Source organism: Camelus bactrianus, chromosome X (genome assembly GCF_048773025.1).
Source record: "Camelus bactrianus isolate YW-2024 breed Bactrian camel chromosome X, ASM4877302v1, whole genome shotgun sequence".
Taxonomy (NCBI): Eukaryota; Metazoa; Chordata; class Mammalia; order Artiodactyla; family Camelidae; genus Camelus; species Camelus bactrianus.
This window is the reverse complement of record NC_133575.1, coordinates 100,822,013-100,838,023: the sequence shown is the minus strand read 5'-3', so window position 1 is coordinate 100,838,023 and position 16,011 is coordinate 100,822,013. Positions and strand designations below refer to the sequence as shown.

At 36.9% G+C, this 16,011-nt stretch overlaps 1 protein-coding gene across 9 annotated transcripts in view; it reads right to left on the bottom strand.

Moving 5' to 3' along the window:
* The window catches only part of ARHGAP36 (Rho GTPase activating protein 36), a 152,503-nt gene that overhangs the window by 123,766 nt on the left and 12,726 nt on the right, over nt 1-16,011 (bottom strand). Inside the window, exon 1 of one of the 9 annotated variants that reach the window (XM_074359872.1) lies at nt 7,045-7,068. The exons of the other annotated variants lie outside the window; for them this stretch is intronic. The gene's annotated coding sequence lies outside the window, so the exon portion shown is untranslated. Of the gene's footprint in view, nt 1-7,044; nt 7,069-16,011 lie in introns of those variants that run through there. 9 annotated transcript variants of the gene reach the window in all.

Sequence of the window (16,011 nt, the reverse complement as noted above, 5' to 3'; positions counted from 1 at the left end):
TGAGTTGGTGGTGGGAGGCTGGAAAGTAGAGAAGCATATGCATGGAGCCTTACAAAGAAGCCTTTTGGTTCTTGCAAACAGAGTTCTGGGACAAGACAAGCAAGAGCTCTAAAGAATTGTTCAGAGGGGCTGCAAGTGGCTCATATGATATTTTGGACATATGCTCCTTATCCATTCTCCCAACTCCTGTTCCAGCAGACTTATATAGGAGAGCAGGAAGAAAGTGAATATCACTGAAGGGAGAGTGCATCCATTTGTTGTGTCAGACTTCTGGCAAGTCTATGGTGAGACAAAGTTGAAGACAGACACAGCCTGCACCCTCAAGCACTGTAGTCAAGCCAAGGAGACAGACAAGTAAGTAATTATATTAGAAGAGAATGGAGAAATAACTATTAAGAGGGAAATACAAGATGCTGTGAAAACACAAAAGAGGAGTACCTAAAAGATCAGGGAGGATCTCTTTGAAGAATTAACACTCAAGCTGAGCTCTGAAAAATACCAAAGAGGTAGACCAGTGAAAGAAGGTGAGTGAGAAGGAAGAATGTTCCAAACATTGAGAACAACATACGCATTTATCCAGGAGAGAGGGAGGGAGAAGCGGGGGGTGCTTGGTATAACATCACTGAGAGTGGCTGAAGGACAAAGATGAGGCTGGCATAGTGTGCGGGGATGAGACCACAGAATTCCACCTGCATAGACTGTGCTGGAAAATGAACTGGGATTTGAATAGTGTTACAGTTTCTGTTGTCTGCCATGTATATGGTACCAGTATGAGGTATTTCAGGGCCAGAAGGAGGGAAAGAAAGTGAAAATGTGGTCCCTGTCCTCAAGGTGTTCAGAGTTCATTTGGATACAGAGTCCAGATTCAAAAAAAGCTTCAGAAGCCTACAAAGCATAGTGGTAGGGATCTGATATGTCTGTAAGGCCTAGATATCTATATAGTAGCTGAGGCAACTGAGTGAGCCCCTGAGAGTAAGGAAAGACTTAGGGAAAGAAGGGAGCCTCACTCAGGGACTCAGGCTCCATCAGCTTCCTCACACCAACCCCTTAGCCCTACTCCCGTCTCCTTTGGGGTTAGTAACATACCTCCAGCAAGCTAGCTACAGTCCTTGTAAACACTGTGAGGCAGACACCAACCTTCAGTAGCTTTTTCTAATGCTCTGAGTTTTAATATAATTATGTATAAAATAAGCACAGGTGAATATACGAAATAAACTCAAAATGGATTACAGACCTAAATGTAAGACCTGATACTATAAAAGTCCTAGAGGAAAACAGAACACTCTGACACAAATCACAGCAATAATTTTTTTTCAAACAAGTTCCTACAGTAATGGAAATAAAAGCAAAAATAAACAAATGGGACCTAATTAAACTTAAAAACTTCTGCATAGCTAAGGACAACATCAACAAAATGAAAAGACAACCTACACAACGGGATAAAATATTTGCAAATGATGTGACCAACAAGGGACTAATTCCCAAAATATACAAATAGCTCATACAGCTTAATATCAAAAAAATAAGCAACCCAACCAAAAAATGGGAGAAGACCTAAATAGACATCTCTCCAAAGAAGACAGACAGATGGCAGACATGTGAAAATATGCTCAGCATTTCTAATTATTAGAGAAATGCAAATCAAAACTACAATGAGGTATCACCTCACACCAGTCAGAATGGCCATCATTAAAAAGTCTACAAATGCTTGAGAGGGTGTGGAGAAAAAGGAGCTCTCCTACACTCTTGGTGGGAATATAAATTGGTGCTGTCACTTTGGAGGACAGTATGTATAAAGGTTCCCTAAAAAACTAAAAATAGACTTACCATATGATCCAGCTATCCCACTCCTAGGCATATACCCTGACAAAAACTATAATTCAAAAAGACACTTGCACACCAATATTCACAGCAGCACTATTTACAATAGCAAGACATGGAAACAACCTAAATGTCCCTTGACAGATGAATAGATATGGAAGATGTGGTACATATATACAATGGAATACTACTTAGCCATAAAAAAGAATAAAATAATGCCATTTCCAGCAACATGGATGGACCTGGAGATTGTCATTCTAAATGAAGTAAGCCAGAAAGAGAAAAACATACCATATGATATCACCTATATGTGGGATCTCAAAAAAAAAGACACAAATGAACTTATTTACAAAACAGAAACAGACTCACAGACATAGAAAGCAAACTTATGGTTACCAGGAGAGAAAGGGAGTGGGAAGGGATAAATTGGGAGTTGGAGATTTGCAGATACTAACTACTATATATAAAATAGATAAACAACAAGTTTCTACTGTATAGCACAGGGAATTATATTCAGTATCTTATAGCAACCTAATATGAAAAAGAATATGAAAACGAATATATGTATGTATATATATGACTGAAGCATTATGTTGTACACCAAAAAGTGACACAACATTGTAAACTGACTATACTTCAGTAAAAAAAGAAAGCAAATTAAAAAAATAAGCACAGGTGAAAGCAGAGTTCGCTTCAGTCACCCTGAAGGTTCTTTCCAGAGAAAACCTTCTACACCTTACTCTCTAAGCACTTCATACCACCTCCCCATGGTGGTAGTTTGTCTTCAACATAATCAGCATTAATTTTGTCCTTCCATGTACACTATTTCTCTTCCCTTGTGCAGAGGTAGAGTTTATTCCTCTTAAATCTGGGCTGGCTTATGATTGTTTTGGCCAACTGAATAAATGAAAGTGCCATTATGCCAAGTCTAGCCTTTAAGAGAACAGGCAGTATCGACTTCCTATGCTTGAAATGACCCTCTGGTAACCTAGCTGCCATGCTATGAGAAATCTACCCCAAAGAGAAAGGCCACATGTAGGTGCTCTAGTCAACAGGCTTGCTAAGCTCCCAGCTGAAATCCAGCATTAATTGCCAGTCACGTGAGTGAGCCATCTTGGATGTTCAGCCCAGTTGAGACTTCAGGTGACTGAAGCCCCAGTTACCATTTGATTGTAACTGCATGACAGACACCAAACGAGAACTTCCCAGCTGAGCCCATTAAATCCCCAGAACCATGAGAGATAATAATAAATTGTTATGGTCAGCCACTAACTTATGGTATCATCTGTTCAGCAGTAATAAGTAAATCTCAGGGCCTTGCTATTGGGTAAATCCAGGGCTCAGCAAACTCTCTCTGTAAAAAGTCAGATAGTAAATATTTTGGGCTTTGCTGACCATACATCTCTGTCACAACTACTCAATTCTACCACTGTAATGAAAAATCAGCCATGGACAAATGGATGTGGATATGTTCCGATAAAATGTTATTTACAAAATCAAGTGGAGGGCTGAGGCCTTTGCCATAGTTTGCCAATCCCTAGGCTAATTGGATAAAATAATCATCACAGAGTATTAAAGACTTACAACTAGGTTGGCCTTTCCAGTAGCATTAGTCTTTTAGCAGGAGTTTTCTAGAAACACAAAACTTTAACTCAGTGTTTCTCAAAATGGATTTTGTGAGATAGGCATTAGGGGAGGGAAATATACTCTTGACAAATAAATTTTTTAAAGCTCTGGATTAAATCTAAATTATACAAAGTTTTATACTGCCAGATTCCTCAGAGCCATTATATACTTATCCCCAAGCAGTATTCTGCTTAAATTTCAGACCCAGTGCTAGGCTGTTGGGGGTAAGTTTTTTTAAATGAGGGAATTTGGGGTTTCAGTTCTTCCTATATGTAAAACCAGAGCTGCTGCTGTTTATCTCACCTTCTCTCACTGCTCTTCTTCAGGCTCACTTTCTCTATAACACTCTGGCTCTACTAATAATATACTGTTTGTCATTGGCATTTACTTTCTTAAGGCCTTTGCTTCTCTGATGTTTAAAGCTAACAATCTTTGCAATAACTGTACCCCAAACTGATGGAGCATTCTTAGCAGAGTGAAGAGTTAGGGTAAAGGCCTTAAAGAGGCAGAGTGCGTGGTCTTCTCATGGAAGATCAAGGAGGCCAGTATGGCTGCAACAGAGGTAGTGAGGGGGAGAAGAGTGGGAAATGAAGTTAGGGAGATAACCAGGAGTGGCATCTTATAGACATCTTATAGAACCCTATAGACTATTATAAGGACTTCATAGTTCCAAACGAAATAGGGAAACACCATGAAGTTTTGCAGCAGAAAAGAAACATGATCTATATAACTCAATAAAAAATGTTAAAAAAAGAAACATGATCTAAGTTAAGATTTAAAAGCATCATCCTATTTGCACCAAAATACAGAACCTCAAAATAAATGAATTAAAAATGGACAGAGCTGAAAGAAGAAATAGAAAAATGCTTAATTAGAGTTGAGGACTTCAACACTCTGCTACAACTGGTACAATTATTGGACATTAAATCATCAAGGATAATAAAGATCTGAAAAACACAATCAATGAACAGGCTCTAATTGACATATATAGAACACTTCACCTAACAACAGCAGAATACACATTATTTTTAAGAGACTACAGAACATTTGCCAAGATAGACCATATTTTGGTATATAAAACAAGCCTCAAAAAATTTAAGAGAATTGAAATCATACAGAGCAGTGTTCACTAACCACAATGGAATCAATCCAGAAATCAATAACAAAGAGATAACAAGTAAATACTTAAACATTTGGAAACTAAACAACACTCTTCTAAATAATCCATGAGTCAAAGAGGAAATCTAAAGGGAAGTCAAAAAATACCTTTAACTGAATGGAAATGAAAATACTACAAATAAAAATTTGTGGTAAGCAGCTAAAGAAGTGCTGAGAAAGAAATGTCTAACACTAACAGCTTACATTAGAAATAAGGAAATTTCTCAAATCAATAGTCTAACTTCCTACCTCAAGAATCTAGAAAAATTAAATGAGTACAAAGCAAGGAGAAGAAAGTAAATAATAAATACAAGAAGAGAAATTAATGAAATTGAAAATAAGAAAACAATAGAGAAAATCACTAAAACAAAAAGTGATTTCTTTGAAAAGTCCAATATAATCAACAGATCATGAACAGGACTGACAAAGAAAAAAAGAGAAGGACAAATTACCAATATCAGGAATAAAACAAGGAATATCATTACAGTCCCTGCAAACATCAAAAGAGAATAAGGGAATACTACAAAGAACTCTATACATATAAATTTGACAACTTAAGTAAAATGGATCAACTCCTCAAAAACACAAACTATCAAAATTCAACCAAGTTGAAATAGGCAATCCAAATATACCTATAATGATCAAAGAAATTGAATTCATAATTAAACCCCCCTTAGAAAAAATGTCCTACTAAACATTTAAAGAATTAACACAGATTTTACACAATCTCTTCCAAAAATAGAAAAAGGAGGAATCCTTCCCAACTCATTTTAGGAAGTCAGTATTACCCTGATACTAAAAACCAGGCAAAGATAGTACCAAAAAAAAAAAAAAAGAAAGAAAGAAAGAAAGAAAGATAAGAAAACAAAAACTAAAGAACAATATATCTGATGAACTTAGATATAAAAATACTGAACAGAATATTATCAAAATTAATCTAGAAATGTAATAAAAGGATTATACACCAATAACAAGTAGGATTTATTTCAGGTATGCAAGGCTAATTCAATATTTGAAAATCAATAATATAACTCACCATGTCAATAAGCTAAAGAAGAAAAAGCATATGATTATATAAGTTAACGCATAAAAGGCATTTGACAAACTCCTACAACCATTCATAGTAAAAACTCTTAGAAAAATAAAAATAGAGAGGAATTAACCTATAGATCATTTGGGGGAGAATCGACATGTTCAATATGTTTACTCTTCTAACTGTAGTCTTCTAATACATGAACACAGAATGTCTCTTAATATGATATGAGCATGTGCTAAAGGCCACTTACAAAAAACATACAGCTAACTATACTTAATGATGAAAAACTGAATGCCTCCCCCTAAGGTCAAGAACAGGGCAAGGATTTGTACTCTCACCACTCTTATCCAACATAATACTGGAAGTTGTAGCTACTGCCATTAATGCAGGCAAAAGAAATAAAAGGCCCACGGAATAGAAAGGAATAAATAAAACCATCCTTATTTGCAGATGACATGATGGTCTAAGTAGGAAATCCAAGAGAATCTATTTTTAAAACTCCTAGAACTAATAGGTAGTTCAGCAAAGTCACAGGATACAAGACCAACACACAAAAATCAATTGCACTTTTATATACTGACAATGAACATGCAGAAACTGAAAATAAAAACACAAAACCATTGGCAGTTATTCCAAGGAAATGAAATACTTTTGTATGCACCTTAACAAAATTTGTACAGGATCTGTATGTTGAAAATAACAGAATGCTAATGAAACAAAAATTTAAAAGACCTAAATAAATGGAGAGACATACTGTGCTCATGGATTAGAAGGTTCATTACAGTAAAAATGTCAGTTCTACACCAAATGATTTATAGATTTAATACAATTTTTATAAAAATCCCTGCAAGGTTTTATGTAGACTTAAGAAAGCTTATTCTAAAATTTATACAGAAAGGTATAAGCCCTAGAATAGGTAAAACAATCTTGACAAAGAAAAACAAAGTGGGAAGAATTACTCTACTCAACATTATAGCTACAGCAATCAAGACTGTGTGGCATTGGCAGAGGGATAGACACATAGATCGGTGGAACTGAATAGAAAACTCAGAAGTAGCCCCAACTGATTGATGAATATGCCCAACTGATTTTTGACAAAATTTGCAAATTTTTTTTCATGAAGGAAGGATAAAATTTTCAACAACTGGTGTTGGAGCCATTGGTCATTCATAGGCCAAAAAACAAAAACAAAAAACAAAGCTCAATAAACCTCATACCTTATCAAAATAAAAAGTCACACACACACACTCAAAATGGAACATGTCAAGCAGAAACACCAATTCCAGGAAAGGACTTCAACTTCATAGAAGGTAGCAAAGATCATAACTATATCAACTACCAGGATCTTGGTATTGGAGTCTTCAAGGAAAACACAAAACTGGATGGAACAGTATCTTACTTACCTAGAGAAGTAAGAGCAAGATAAGCTTCAACAGTGGGTGTTGATCCCTCCCAGCAACTATTGCAGGGCAATTGGCCTACATACACCCCTTATGTCTCCGCAGGGGACAGATATAACAGTGGGGTTGGCCAGGTGCCATGTGACGCACACACTTAAGCAGAAAAAAGGAGTCACATTGAGTCTGAAACAAGGACAGATATTCCCACACAAGGTGATAAGAATGGCACAGGCTGTGAAGGCTTCTTATCTTTTGGGTAGGAAATGTTCTAGGTCCGAGGTTTTGAGTGGGAAAGCCTGGGGGAGGGTGACAGGTCGTTCAATGACTGCTTTCTCAACAATGGACTGAAATGTTAAACATAAAACTATAAAACTTTTTCTAAAAAGTAAGAGAAAATCTTCAACATTTAGGGCTAGGCAAAGATTTATTAAACTTGACACCAAAAATGTGGTCCATAAAAGGAAAAACTGAAAATTAGACTTCATCAAAATAAAAAAACAAACTTCTGCTCTGCATAGAACTCTGTTAAGAGGATGAATCAACAAGATATAATAAACCTCCTAGAAGAAAATATAGGCAAAACATTATCTCACATACATCTCAAAAATGTTCTCCTAGAACAGTCTACTCAAGAAATAGAAATAAAAGCAAGAATAAACAAATGGGACCTAATGAAACTTACAAGCTTCTGCACAGCAAAGGAAACCGTAAGTAAAACAAAATGACAACCTACAGAATGGGAGAATATTTTTGCAAATGAAATTGACAAAGGCTTGATTTCCAGAATATATAAGCAGTTCATACGACTTAATAAGAAAAAAACAAACAACCCAATCCAAAAATGGGCAGAAGACCTAAACAAGTAATTCTCCAAGGAAGAAATACAAATGATCAATAGGCACATGAAAAAATACTCAATATCACTAATTATCACAGAAATGCAAATCAAAACTACAGTGAGGTATCACCTCACACCAGTCAGAATGGCCATCATTCAAAAGTCCATAAATGACAGATGCTGGAGAGGCTGTGGAGAAAAGGGAACCCTCCTACACTTCTGGTGGGAATGCAGTTTGGTGCAGCCACTGTGGAAACAGTATGGAGATTCTTCAAAAGACTAGGAATAGACTTATCATATGACCCAGGAATCCCGCTCCTGGGCATATATCCAGAAGGAACCCTATTTCAAAAAGACACCTGCACCCCAATGTTCATAGTAGCACTATTTACAATAGCCAAGACATGGAAACAGCCCAAATGTCCATCAACAGACGACTGGATAAAGAAGTGGTGGTATATTTATACAATGGAATACTATTCAGCCATAAAACCCGACAACATAACGCCATTTGCAGCAAGATGGATGTCCCTGGAGAATGTCATTCTAAGTGAAGTAAGCCAGAAAGAGAAAGAAAAATACCATATGAGATCGCTCATATGTGGAATCTAAAAAAAAATTTTTTTAAAAAAGGAACATAAATACAAAACAGAAACAGACTCATAGACATAGAATACAAACTTGTGGTTGTCAAGGGGGCAGGGGGTGGGAAGGGACAGACTGGGATTTCAAAATGTAGAATAGTTAAACAAGATTATACTGTATAGCACAGGAAAATATACACAAGATCTTATGGTAGCCCACAGTGAAAAGAAATATGACAATGAATATATATATATATATATATGTTCATGTATAACTGAAAAATTGTGCTCTACACTGGAATTTGACACAACATTGTAAAATGACTATAACTCAATAAGAAAAATAATGTTGCTGTTACTAGAAGGGTGTATGTATATTTTTGAATTAATTCTTATTTTGTGGTTGGCTTTATTCCTTTGATAATCATGTAAGTTTAAAAAGCTAAAGGTTTAAACATTCTTAGAAACAATACTGTTCTCATATATGTAAAATTTAAAAATATGTGCAGTATATATTGTGCATATGTATTTACATGTAATATATTGTATATGTGTAGTCAAATTGTAACAATTCTACCTAATAAAACTGAAAAAAAAATTGAATGCCCTTATATCCTACAAAGCCCTGGATAGACTAGGTGCTTAAAATGTGCTTGCTGGCTGAGGGAGCGGGGGAGGGGGGTGAACTCCAGATCAGCCTTTGTTTGGTTTCTCCATATTTGAAGGTGGAGTTGGTAGAGATGGTGGTGTGTCTATTACTCCTTCCCTTTCTCCATGCTGGCACCAGAGCTTATCTGACTTAAGGCTCCTCCTTGGTCTAATTTCACATCATATACAGTTGACCTTTGAACAATACAGGTTTGAATTGCACAGGTCTACTCATACATGGATTTTTTTTTCAATAAGTATGTACTATAGTACTACACGATCCGTGGATGGTTGAATCCACAGATGTGGAATTGCAGATACAAAGAGCCAACTGTAAAGTTACAGGTGGATTTTCAACTGCCTGGAGGGTCAGTGCACCAATTCCCACATTGTTCAAGGGTCAACTGTAATTACCATTGAAAGCTGTTAAAATTTATGACATGATGGTTAACAACTTAAACATTGTCTCTGCCACTATCTAGCTCTGTGAGTTACTTAACCTTTCTAGGTTTCACTTTACTTATCTGCAAAATGAAGATCCTGAAAAAGGTGGTTGTAAGAATTACATTTTTTAAGTGAATCTTAAATTCTTACCTCAGTCCTGGCCTGTGGTAAGCATTCTAGTACTTTTTTGGTGCAGTTGGGTTTGTAGGCCAGAGGCAATACACATACTATCTCTAACTTTTTATGGTCCTTGGCCCCCTTTCCATGTCCCACCAACCTCAAAAGGCACTCAATTATCCCTAGGGTGCCCTGGAGCCCTACAGGTCCAGCCCTCTCTTCTCCAAACTCAACAACACAATTTGTGTATCACAGTCACTACCTCTTGTTGTCCACCAGGTGGCAGCAGAGAATGTGAGACGCCCATAAGCCCTAAGCAAGACCTCCCAGAGGTTTTTGAATTCTGAGGGTAATTCAAACAAGACTTTACTGGAGAACCAAACAAGACTTTCTTAGGGGAGGAGAGACCATCTTAGCTCATAAGTTAGGTTACAGCCCTGCCCATACTTCTCGTTCATGTATTTCTAACTTCCCTCACTGTTCCTTTCCAGCATTTGGGCCAGGAGGCCTTTCAAGCTAAAGTGTACCCCGACACACTTTCAAAAGGTTCTCTAAATCTTCTTAATTCCTTTGGCTGGGAGACAGCCTCTCCACCTGCATTTGTAACCTCTCCCTGTTTCCCCAGTCACTAGTTGGTACTTCCTGGAAGATGTCCCATTGAGGACCTTTCTATGAGGTTGGGAGGAGCAGAAGGGAGGATTAGTTAGCTATGGTTGGCTAGATTTCCAAGGTGCCTTGACTCTGGAAGCTTCAAAATTCTAGACTTTGAGCATTTTATCTTATACACCAGGACATTATTAGAATAAAACGGTATCCACAAGGCAGATAATTAGTGAGGTTCAGGGTGGGAGGGAGAGAATCAAGAAAAGAGCTCTAGGAAAAGTGGAGAGTGCTTAACATGCCTCAGTTACCACGACTGTGAAATGGGGCAAATAACAGTTGCTATCACATAAGGTTATTGTAATGAATAAAAGAGTTGCTCCTTGTAAAACACTTGTGAAAGCACCTGGCATGTGAAAAGTGCTCTTCTTTGATTTATGTAATTGTAGTACTACAATTATCTTATTATTACCAGTCCTTGGTCACACTGAAACCCTCCAGACAGGGTGCTTTAGGAGGCTAATTCTTTCCTGGTTCTCTGTCACATCAGTGACTCCAGATTCTTACTTACTCTGAATTTTCTCTGACACACCACAGGATCTGTGACAACCTTCTCTAAGATGTCCTTGTTGAGCAAGCCCTACTTTTAGCTAAAAACAATGAGCAGCAAGGGGGCTGGTGATGAGTGAGTAGAGAGGTGTTTCAAAAGGCCAACATATGGCCTTTTTGTGGGACCAGCACACTGGTACATATCAGAATGAGCAATTCTTAGCACCAACAAGATTGCTAGGGCTTTCTCCCCAATTCCATTTCCCCCCTTCCTTCCTCACAGTAACTCTAGCCATTGGACTTGGCAGCAGCACCCTAAGCTGGCCTGCGTGATTATTTCCTCACCCAACCACATCATGTCATCATGCACTGTTTCCTGTGGTTTGATAGCTGTTTATTTCTAGGAGGATGAGAAATATAAAGTGTTTGAGGTCATATACTATAAAACATTATTTTATAGAAAAAGCTTCTACCCAGAGATGGGAGTGGACTTGCTTAAAGTCACAATGCTAGCATGTTTATTTCTTCCAAAAATTCTAGGCTCCTTGAGGACAGGGACCATGATTTCTCTCTGATTAGCATTTCTCTCTGCACAGCTTTTTATATGGTGGAAGGCCAATGATTTTGTAGAACTAGAACTTGTCTTAAAGTTAGAAGATTCGGGTTGTGAGCAGAAATCACTTATCAACTGCATGATAAAGGCTGAGTTGCAATACTCCTTAGACTTTGTTTTTACCTCTGTTAATATGGGGTTAATTATCCCTGACTTATCTTCACAGAGCATGGCCAAGATGAAGTGAGAGATGGGCAGAGATGTTACTTTTAATCTATGAAGTGTAAGCCAAACTGAGGCACTTAATTTAAGGTCTGTGCTAGGCATAAAGAAAATACCAAATATATGCTCTCCAAATGAATAGAAACCTTCTCCTGCCATAGGACCACCAGCAAAGTGGCCAGGACTTCAGAAAGCAAGGTATCCAGAGTCTTGGGTAACTGTGCCTCCCTCTCTTATCTTGGAAAAGGGATGTAAGAGCAGCACCCCATCTCCAGTTTTCCTGAGACACAGGACCTATTGTCCCAAACCTACCCTGACTTCCATTCACATTGTCTGTCACCCCTTCCACCTTTTCAGCTTTCCAGGTTCTTTAAATCTTTCTCAGGGAGTGAGGTTATAGGTTACAGCCAAAATTCCTGGTCATAGTAGCCCTCCCCTCTCCCAGGAATTAGCCCCTCCCTATCTCTTCCTGGGGTGGGGGATGGTGAGCAGCATGATGGCTCCCATCATCATTATGGTATATGTGACTAGCGCCCTCTGATGCACAACCCCAGGAATACAACGTGACTCGTGCCCACTGCATGTACTCTCCATTTCTGTCTCTAAGACCATACACAGGCTATTTCCTTTCCTTCAAATGTCCTATTCCCCTCCTCTTCACAATTCAAACTCTCCCCATCCACTGAGGTCCTGCTTAACTTGTAATTACTCCATGAACCAGTGCATATAAAAGTTTGTTTACACCATACTCAGTCTGTTAAGTGTGCAATAGCATTATGTCTAAAAAATCTACATACCGTAATTTTAAAATAATTTATTGCTAAAAATTCCAAAACAATTACAATAGTAACATCAATGATCACTGATCACAGACCACCATAACAAATATAATAATAATGAAAAAGTTTGAGTATCGCAAGAATTACTAAGATGTGATACAGAGACACAAGGTGAGCAAATGTTGCTGGGAAAATGGCATCAATAGACTTGCCCAATGCAGTACTGCCACAAATCTTTAATCTGTAAAATATGCATTGTCTGCAAAGGACAATAAGGTGAAGCACATAGGTGTGCCTGTAGTTGTAGTACTACACTTACTTTATTATTAGAAGTCATACTGGTCATACTGAAACCCTCCTGACAAGGTGCTATGACTTTCCTGGCTCTCAGTCACTTCAGTCTCAAGATTCCTATTTACTACTCACCCTTAAAGTCAGCACCCCACAATGTAACATGTTTAAATGTTCTCTAGTTTCTTCATGTGCTTTACTCTTCTTAACTGTAAGTATTATACGGCAGAGACCATGTCTTAGATTCCTCCTAGTGTAGTGATTAATATAAACAGTGTTACAGGAATAATAAAAGCTACTATTTATTGAGCACTTATGGTGAGTCAGACATCAAATGATGCACACTTTAAATAAATACATATCACTCAATCCTCATAGCAACCTTGTGAGGAGGTACTATTATTCATTTTTCACAGATGAGAAAACTGAGGTTAAGAGAGGCAAGTTGACTTGCCCACGCCTAGAACTACACACTAGCAACCTGGCTCCAGACCTCACTCTAAACAGCTATGTTATTGTTTCTCAAAATGTGGTCTGCATAAACCACTTGCATTAGAATCACCTCAGATACATATAACAAACTGTTGTACCCCACCTCATCTGAGCTGAATCAGAATCTTTGAGGATAGGCTCCAGAAGTATTTGAGATTTTATCCAGGTAATTAAAGTTTAAGAACCAATGTACTATACTTAATACATGCTAACTGACACAGAATTGTACATGTAAATGCATACCCATGATTGCATGTAAATAAAAACATACTCATCAACACATAATATTTTACATCAGAGTGGTCTTTAGGGATCAGTGAGGGAAAGTTTCCATAGAGTCTGCTTTTCCAGCCAAATCATCACATTAACAAATCCACATAATGAATTCCACATTCCTACCTCCATAGGAAAAATGGGTATAAAAATATCTTGGCCTTGCTGGATCCTGGTAGTGGAGGGTGGCTGGCTGCCCTTCACAATGTCTATGAGTCTGTTCATTAGGTTATGCCAAAAGCCAATTTCAAAAGAAAGCAAAAATTTTGTAAGTCCTAGCCACAGGAATCAGAGAAGAAAAAGAAATAAAAGGAATCCAAATTGGAAAAGAAGAAATGAAACTGCCACTGTTTGCAGATGACATGATACTATACATAGAAAATCCTAAAGATGCCATCAGAAAACTACTAGAGCTCTCAATGAATTCAGTAAAGTTGCAGGATACAAAATTAATATATAGAAATCTGTTGCATTTCTATACACTAGCAATGAAATATCAGAAAAAGAAATCAAGGAAACAATCCAATTTACCATTGCATCAAAGAGAATAAAACCTCTAGGAATAAATCTGCCTAGGGAGGCAAAAGACCTGTACTCTGAAAACTACAAGACACTTATGAAAGAAATTGAAGATGACACAAACAGATGGAAAGAGGTACTGTATTCTTGCACTGGAAGACTCAATATTGTTAAAATGGCCATACTACCCAAGGCAATATACAGATTTAGTGCAATCCCTATCAAATCACCAATGACATTTTTCACAGAACTGGAACAATTTTAAAATTTGTATGGAAACACAAAAGACCCTGAAGAGCCAAAACAATCTTGAGAAAGAATAATGGAGCTGAAGGAATCACACTCCCTGGCTTTGCACTATGCTGCAAAGCTCCAGTAATCAAAACAGTATGGTACTGACATGAAAACAGACACATAGAGCAATGGAACAGGATAGAAAGTCCAGAAATAAACCACATATTTACAGTCAATTAATCTATAACAAAGGAGGCAAAAATATACAATGGGGAAAAACATCTTTCCAATAAGTGGTGCTGGGAAAAATGGACAGCTACATGTAAAAGAATGAAATTAGAATACTCTCTAATACCATATACAAAAATAAACTCAAAATGGATTAAAGACCTAAATGTAAGACCAGACACTATAAAACTTCTAGAGGAAAACATAGGCAAAATACTCTCTGACATAAATCACAGCAATATTTTTTTGGATCCATCCCCTACAGTAATGGAAATAAAAACAAAATAAACAAATGGAACCTAATTAAACTTACAAGGTTTTGCACAACAAAGGAAATTATAAACAAACCAAAAGATAACCTAGAGAATGAAAGAAAACATTTGCAAACAATGTGACCGACAAGGGATTAATTTTCAAAATACACAGACAGCTCATACAGCTTAATATCAAAAAAACAAACAACCCAATCAAAAAATGGGCTGAAGATCTTAATAGACATTTCTCCAAAGAAGACATACAGGTGGCAAACAGGCACATGAAAAGATGATCAACATAACTAATTATTAGAGAAATGTAAATCAAAACTACAATAAGGTATCACTTCACACCTGTCAGAATGACCATTATTAAAAAGTCTACAAATAATAAATGCTGGAGAAGATGTTGAGAAAAAGGAAATACACTTTGGTGGGAATGTAAATTGGTGCAACCACTGTGGAGGACACTACGGAGGTTCCTTAAAAAACTAAAAATACTTACCATATGATCCAGCAATCCTACTCCTGTGCATATATTTGGAGAAAACTCTGATTCAAAAGGATACATGCATCCCAATGTTCATAGCAGCACTATTTACAATAGCCAAGACATGGAAACAACCTAAATGCCCATTGACAGATTAATGGATAAAGAAGATACGGTATGTGTATATATATATATATATATATACACATACACATATATACAAACACACACACACACACATATGTATATACACACACACAGTGGAATATTACTCAGCCATAAAATGAAATAATGCCATTTGCAGCAACATGGATGGACCTAGAGATTATTATACTAAGTGAAGTAAGTCAGATAGAGAAAGACAAATATATGGTATCACTTATATGTGGAACCTAAAAAAAAATTGATACAAATGAACTCATTTATAAAACAGAAACAGTCTCACAGACACAGAATACAAACCTATCATTACCAAAGGGGAAAGGGGAAGAGGGATAAAATAGGAGTTTTGGATTAACATATATAAAATAAGGCCAACAAGGGCCTACTGTATAACACAGGGAAATTCAATATCTTATAATAACCTATAATGGAAAAGAATCTGAAAAATAATATATATATATATATAATATACATAACAGAATCACTCTCTTGTACACCTGAAACATTGTGAATCAACTATACTTCAATTAAAAAAAGAAAGTGAAAGGGTAAAAAGGCACAACATATATCAAAATCTTTGCTTGGCTAATTCTTAGTTGTGTGGCCTTGAATAAGTTACTCAATTGCTCTTGCTTTAGTTTCTTCATCTATAAAATTGAGATGATAATAACAACAGTGCCCATTTCATAAGAC